This window comes from Colossoma macropomum, unplaced genomic scaffold (assembly GCF_904425465.1).
Source record: "Colossoma macropomum unplaced genomic scaffold, Colossoma_macropomum, whole genome shotgun sequence".
NCBI classification, from domain to species: Eukaryota; Metazoa; Chordata; class Actinopteri; order Characiformes; family Serrasalmidae; genus Colossoma; species Colossoma macropomum.
The window spans coordinates 22026173-22034262 of record NW_023494807.1 but is presented as its reverse complement, the minus strand read 5'-3'; positions in this window follow the sequence as shown (position 1 = coordinate 22034262).

Here is an 8090-nt window from a genome sequence, read left to right as displayed (position 1 = left end):
TTTGTAAGTCATTCTCTGGTACGTTATTAGTGGTCAGTTTCTGACACTATTGGTTAGTGGACTATTCTATTGTTGGCGTGCTGTGGAAATTGGTGGGAATGGGACCCTGGATGATAGTGATTATTTGTCCTTGACAGTCAGTGAAGGTAAGATGTCTCTCTGTGTGAGGCTGAACATGTTCACTGTAACTTAAAGCTACTGAGATGTGTCACTTATGACGTAGGATGTGTTTACACCACTCATTCTCTCTTTATTCAGATCCTTCTGTGTCAGTGATAAACATCAGAATGAGTGGTCAGGAAGGGGGCAGTGTCAGTGTCCAGTGTCTCTACAGTGCTGAATATCAGAATAAACAGTAGCAGTGGTGCAGATTTAAAGACTGGAGCTGCTTCACAGTGAAGAGGACAAACACATCCCAGTATTCAGCAATGCTGGTCAGTAATGATGATAAAGGATCTGTCAGTGTGGAGATGAAGGGTCTGCAGAAGAGTGATGCTGGCTGGTACTGGTTCAGTGCAGGAGATGTGGGGGTTACTGTTCACCTCACTGTCACTGACAGACCTTCAAGTACGATCACATGTATCAGAAATACTGTTCATACTGCTGACCCTCATGCTATAATATTGTTCCACTCACATCAATTTATTTCTCGTTTTCAACAGCAACAACAGCTGTGACTACAGTTTCTGCCACTGAGAAAACCAGCATCAGTGAAACCGTTTCAGGTCTGATCACAAACAGAGCCTTAAAATTAATCAAATCAAGAAATAGGATGTTTAAATATGTTTAGTTTGTCCTTTTAGGTTCTAAAACTGTGACTAAAAATACAGAGACAACAACAGCAGAGCTGTAAGTAGTGACGTTCTACTTTGTGTAAGTGTTAAAAAACTGCTGTACTTTCACACCTCAATATGACATGTTTTTTGAAGAACAACTAACCCTCCTGCAGTAACAGCTTCTGAGAATGAACACGGCACGAGCAAGAGTGGGAAGATGCAAGATAAGTATGTGAAATGCAGATGAGCTGATCTTCTATTGATTTTAGATATGGTGTCCGTTTGCTGCTGCAAGTCACCCTGTAAAACAATAATTTAAAAGTCAGAGGCGTCAGGCTGGATTTGGCATGAGTTTTTCGAACCACAAATTATGTCTTCATGCGTTAACGTCACATGCAGAGGCTGAAAAAGAAGATCCAGCTTGATGTTTTGGTCTCACATGCAAAATCAACATTATATTAATGAGAAGAAAAGATAGTTCACTCACAATCTCAGAAGACATGTCCTTCACCAAGTTTTGACAAGTTTTTTTTTAATACTCTTTCAACGCACTCGCAATCATCACATTCATCAGCTCGTGGAAAGGGTCTGAAGCACAACCAGCATTACAGTTTGTTCCTCAAAATGTTGTGAGCAATTACACAAAATCTCTAAATCTTATTAAGTGTAGCTTGAAGTTAAACATACACTCCCATGCAAAAAAAATGGACCAAGCCCAAAATATAACAATATTCACTCTTCCTTCTTTAAAGGCTGGTTACCCACAAGTCTTCAGCATTTAAAGAAATCAAAGGGAAACACTTTTCCATACTAAGTTACTTTATCTATTTGTTTAATTCTTGCCAACTTACTGACCATTCAATTGTTGTTATGACCATTAAAAGCTTAATGTTTTTTGGGGGGGCACAGGAGTGTACATTACTAAATGATAATGCAAAGATGTGAAATTGCTTTTGGATTTCAGGGATCCAGCAGATTCTTAAAAAGTCTTGGGAACCCTTAAAATAGATATTGAATATTTAAGGTAATACATGTCTGAAAATGTATTAAACATTAATACAGGGGCAGCATGTTAGATGCAGGTTGGAATTAAACTTTGCAGGAATTAAACTCTGTCTCCACTGTAAGAAAAAAACATTAAATACCCATGTCATATATGAATATTAGTCAAGAAAGCATGCAGTTCAATTTTAAAATTAAATAATGGTCACTTGCTGAACTAACTAGCTAGCTTGTTGTTAAAGTTAGCTAACTATAAACTATAAGTAGCTAAAATGCTAATGCTAGACTGTAAATCTGTAAATCAGAGAGATTTACAAGATTTATATATATATATATATATATATATATATATATATGTGTGTGTGTGTGTGTGTGTGTGTGTGTGTGTGTATGAAATTTATAAAGTAATTGCAATGATTTTACTCAGAATAATTGTTTTACATACGTTGCCACAGAAGTTCATTGACAGAGTATGTGTGAAACAAAACAAAATATCAAGACAGCAGATGATTAATGTCTTTAGTACTACTTAACAAAAAATGCTCTCAAACACTTTTCTCTCTTGGTTTTGGTTCTTGTACATAGTATTCAGTTCACTTGACACTTGTCACTTCTGGTATTAAATCAACTTGACATCGAAGTTGTCAAAAGCAGTCTTTATGACAACTACAGCTTTTTGGAATAAGCCTTTATAAATGTTTGTCATGAAAGCATTATGTAATTGTCATGTAGCCTTATGAAAACTGCCCTGCAGTAGTGTTAGTGGGTGTTAATAGGGTGTTTGTGCCCCTTTCCTGCAGTAACAGCCTCTGCTCTTCTGCAAATTCTTGACACTAGATGTTGGAACATTGCTGTGAGGATTTGATTGCATTCAGTTGCAAGAGCATTAGTGAGGCTCATGTACTGATGTTGGATGATTAGTTCTGGATAACAAAAACTCTCCATGGCATCACAAAGGTGTCGGATGGACAGCCCAATGCAGGGGTATTACTGCCCTCTAGTTGACCTCTGGCATTGGGCATGAAGATCTTAAGTTTATCTGATCCAGAGCATCAAATCTATTAGCAGTGCTTTTCTAAGGAGATACAAACTATGTGTGTGAAGTTTAGCTCTGTGAGTAATGGTTTCTACTTTAAAGTAGCTGAATTAACTAATTAGGATGGCTGTCTGGACAGATTTGGACATGTGTATCATATGTCTCCCTTCTGCAAAACATTTAAGTGGTGCAGTCCTATAAGTGGTGTTCGTCTGTAAAAATAGCTGTACTTTCACACCTCAGTGTAGCATGTTTTGGCTCTTTGCTTTTTGCAGTAGAAGAACTGACCCTCCTGCAATAACAACTTCTGAGAAGGTACATGACACAAGCAACAGTGAGAAGAACCAAGATAATTAAGTGAAAAGCAGATGAACTGAACCTTTATTGATTGTACACTTCAAATATCAATGAAAACGTTCATTATTTGGAACCATGTATGCTCTAATAATCGTAGATTAAAAGCACATTACTGAAAGGTAATTAAAAACACATGAACCAGGATGTGTCTCTCTTTAGTTTACTGAGTACAGCAAATGCATATGCTTTGGACATACACTGTATGCTCAAAATAATAATAATAATACATGAAATTAATATAACGCTTTTCTAGGACCCAAAGATGCTTACAGATTACAATTAGTGGCACAAGAAACATATACATAACAACATATAAACAGATGGCACAGCAGAGACAGAGATCACAAGCACAGATGATGAACTGACATAAGCTTTTATAGTTTAGGATAGAGGAAGATTGTATGCAAGACAGAACAGATGCGTTTTATGGTTGGATTTAACTGATGACAGAGAATAGACTGCTGAATATGAGAAGGGAGAGAGATCCAGAGGCGCGGAGCTACACTGGAAAATGGCCAATCACCAAAGCTATGGAGTTTAGAGGAGGGAATAGTAAGCAGACCAGCGGTAGAAGAACGGAGAGTGATAGGAAGGAGCAAGATTGTTGAGAGCTTTGTAAGTGAGAGGAAGGATCTTAAACTGAATACGGTAGTTTATGGGAAGCCAATGAAGGTTTTGGAGAACAGGTGTAATGTGGTGATGTGACCGGGTGTAAGTGAGGAGACAAGCAGCAGAGTTTTGAACTGTCTGAAGTTTATGAAGTAATGAGGGGCTGATGCCTGCAAGAAGAGAATTGCAATAATCTAAACAGCTAGAAATGAAAGCATCAATGAGAGTTTCAGCAGCTGATGGGGAGAGAAATGGTCGGATTTTTGCTATATTGCGCAAGTGAAAGAAAGGTTTTAACAAGGGAGCTGACATGAGAGTCGAGATTAAGTGAAGAGTCAAGGATGACACCCACATTATGGACCACAGAGGAGGCTGACAAAATAACATCATCATTTGGAAGAGTGAGGGGGCCAGTTTTATTGAGAGCAGATTTAGAACCAATGAAAATGAGTCCTGTCTTATCATTGTTAAGTATTAGAGAGTTGTGTTTCATCCAGTCCCTAATTTCTGAGAGGCACAATTCCAGATTACCAAGAGGGGGGTTAATGGGCGAATTTGTCATCTGCATAGCAATGAAAGTCGAGGTTAAAACACTGAGTAATCTTGCCAAGAGGGAGCATGTAAATAATGAATAATAAAGGTCCAAGTACAGAACCTTGCAGGACCCCTTGAGTGACAGTGGACGTGGAGGAATGATGCCCAGAGAAGGTAACAGATTGTTTACGATCTGTTAGAAAGGAAGTGAACCAGTCAAGTGCAGAGCCTACAATACCCAGCTCACTCGGGTCCTCCTCTAGTGAGGGGGATGGAATGGTTAACTGTGTCAAAGGCAGCACTTAAATCAAGTAGCACGAGAATGCTAATAGCACTGGCATCAGCTGTCACCAGCAGATAATTAACAACCTTAATCAGAGCAGTTTCAGTGCTATGATGTGGCCGAAAACCAGACTGTTTCCACACGCTCAAGAACTTTCGAGAAGAATGGAGATTTGACAGATTTGATAGATTTGAGATGGGACGACAGTTATTAAAGGTAGATTGGTCAAGGCCAGTTTTTTTTAAGGACTGGAGTAACTGCAGCAGTTTTGTACACGAAGGGAACATGGCCAGAAGATAATGACTGGTTAATGATAGAAGTGAGATGGGGGACCAAAGCAGACATACAGGCTTTGACTAGTGGTGTGGGGAGGGGGTCAAGGGAGCAGGTTGTACTTTTATAATTAGTAATGATTTCACTAACAGTCGACTCAGTAACATGGTTGAAAGCAGGGAAGCAGGGTGAGTCCAGAGGCTAGGTGTTCAAAGGAGAGCAAAAGAAGGTTTTAGGGGAGGAGACCATAAGGGAGTTGTTGATTTTAGATATTTTACTTTTCAAAGAAATGTAAGAATGAGTTACAGAGTTCAGAGGAAGGTGCTACAATGCTTATTGGGGGTTTGAAAAGCTTAGAGACAGTTGAAAATAGATGGCAGGAGTTTGAGTTTGGCTTGTTAAAAAGATTAGAAAGATAGCTAGATGTAGCAGCACGTAATGCATCTCTGTAGGAACAGATCCCTATAAGCATCAGTAGTGTACCAAGGTGCAGAAGTGGTGAAAGAAACTGCTTTGGTTTTCATAAGGGCTACTACTTTGAGAGACAAATTCAATATTGTAGCATGTTCCTCGGGAGAAAATAGAAGCTTATGGTTTGATAATGTAAACAGACGAGAATGGAGATTTAGAATCTGTACAGAGGAGGAGCAGACTAGGTCAAGAGTGTGGCCCCTGTCATGATTGGGAAAGTCAGCATGCTGAGTGAAGAGAAAACATTCAAAGAGAGACAGAAAATCAGTCTCATATTTGCTAATTGGAACATTAATATGAATACTGAAGTCACCGAGTAGCAACAAGCAGGGGGAAGCTGAGCTAGCAAGAGTGAGTAGCTGTGGGCAGTAATGAACGAATTTTTTTTCTACCAATTTTCAAAGCTGCATTTTTTTAGCACAAAAGCTACAATGGGCATTGGCATCAACATTTTCATGCCTGCTATAGCAGTATGTAGCCTATGATGATTAGGTTTAGGTGTTGTTCCTCTCTTTGTACATCTTGGCTGTCAGATTTTACCCCAGTTCTATCATCGTCATTGGGTAAAAATAGTGTCTGTGGTGTGTGGACGCATGCTTTTTATTAAACGTGCTGCACTGCCTAAACCACTGCTGTATGAAAAGGGTATTTGATTACTGAAACATTAAGAGATTAAGTTCCTGAGTAAATTATGTCCACAGTCTTCATCTGCATCGGATCATGAAAATGATGTGATCTACAGCAATGTAACCACAACTACCAAAAAGAAAACTGTAAGTGAAAATACAGCCATTTATCACCAGTTACAGTTCACTATTGTGATCACTTGATAGTTTAAGTTAAGTGGGCATTAGCTGGTTGAAAGCTATAAGAGTTCATGAGAAAAAATGTAGTTTTGACCTCTTTATTAAGCATTTAGTTTAGCTGGTGAAAGTGCTCAGGGTGGTAGGAATGAGAGATACTCCATTATTTCTAACCCTGTCCTATTTTCCAGCTCTCTCAGACAGTTGGAGATGATGGGGTGATCCACAGCTCTGTGGTTTCGGAGTAAGAGGTGAGAGAGTCTCAGAATGAGGGTCAAAATACAACAGCTGTGACATGGTCCGTGATGGACTGTTATTCACATGAAGGGTTCCGTGAAAAATAATCATGTTTGGTGTCCCAAAAACTACTTGGGAAATAGGCGAGGCAAGTTTATTTATATGAGCTCATTTCATACACAAAGCCAATTAAATATGCTTTACATAAATAAAAAAAGGAATGTCAAAAGGACAAATAAAGGCAAAGTGCTTAAGAGTGAAAATCAATAAAAAATAAAAAGTAGCTTAAAAGATAATAAAACAAATAATTAAAAGGAAATGCAAAGTACATAAAAGCAGAATAAAAACTTAAAGGAACTTAAAGTGACGGAGCTTAAGTGTTATTATTAGCTTGTTATGGGTAGAGTGCGGTAAAATAGAGTTTTAGAGCTCAATTATAAGCCTATGAAAAGAGGAATGTTTTTAATATGCATTTAAAAATCAGTTGAGACACATATAAAACCTTCTGGCAGTTTGTTCCAGTTGTTTGCAGCATAATGTCACTTCTGATAACTCTTAGCTTGAGTGCAAATCTAAAAAAGCAAACTTCGGACACCAACACATTTTTGCCATTCGAGCACTTTGAGTGATTTGAAAATTGTGTAAATTTGATTTGTTGTTTTTTTCTTTTGTCTGTTTTGATTACAGGTATAAGCGAGTGTGTTTCTGGCCAGATCTCTAACAAAAACATACTGCAATGCAAGTCATCCGACAATGGAATTTGTACTATATATTAGGAGGCATTTATCATGAAAATGGTTTCATTCCAATGCATTAGCTTAAGGTTTTTACTTCCTGCTTATTCACATTGTTTCTACCTGTAAAAAGCCTTTCAGAAGTAGCTGCTGGTGAACATGCATATAAATATGCAAACTTAAAGGAATGAATTGGTGAAAAATCAAATGAACACAATTTGTCACTTACCTCAGGTGTCGTCGATCAGCCAAGACAAGTTTAGTGTCCAAATGTTGCTTCTTTAGTTTAGTCCTGGAGCTACAAGGTTAATATTGCTAACAAACACTAAACGTCAATAGTCACCCAAATCTTTTTCATAAATACATCCTCAAAATGTCTCTCAACCCTTCAAACCACATCTAGGTCTTCATTAAAGTTGTGCAGACTTGTCGATGTGGTTTAGGACACAGAATGACTTACTGTGACCTACAAAAATACAAAAATCCTCCTCGTGTAGCCGAATGCTGTAGACATCCACTTTAAAGGTGTTGTGCCGAAATCCGACTAACCTGCAAAATCTGACTCTTTGCATGCATGCACAGCACACTGGCATGTGGACAATACATTTGTGATTCTGTTTCAATTTTTAAACATAATCTTCAGGTGAATAACTCAAGACTGACACTCATTTATAAAAATTATGACACTCGTTTATTGACTTCTAGAGCTTGTTAGGAATATTAACTTCATAGATCCAGTGCTAAACTAAAAAAAGCAACAGTTGGGCACCAAACATGTCATGGATTAAATGTTAAAACAACGGAAATGTTTAAAATCCTCAAGCATTAAAATACTTATTTTACTGTTCGCTACTACAGAAGATTTTTCATGTTGACTGAGGAAACATTTTTACAGTGTATGAGCTCAATAGTCACCAATCCTTCTGTCACTAATACTGAAATAGCTGATAATGAATGAGAGTTTGTGCATCTCAT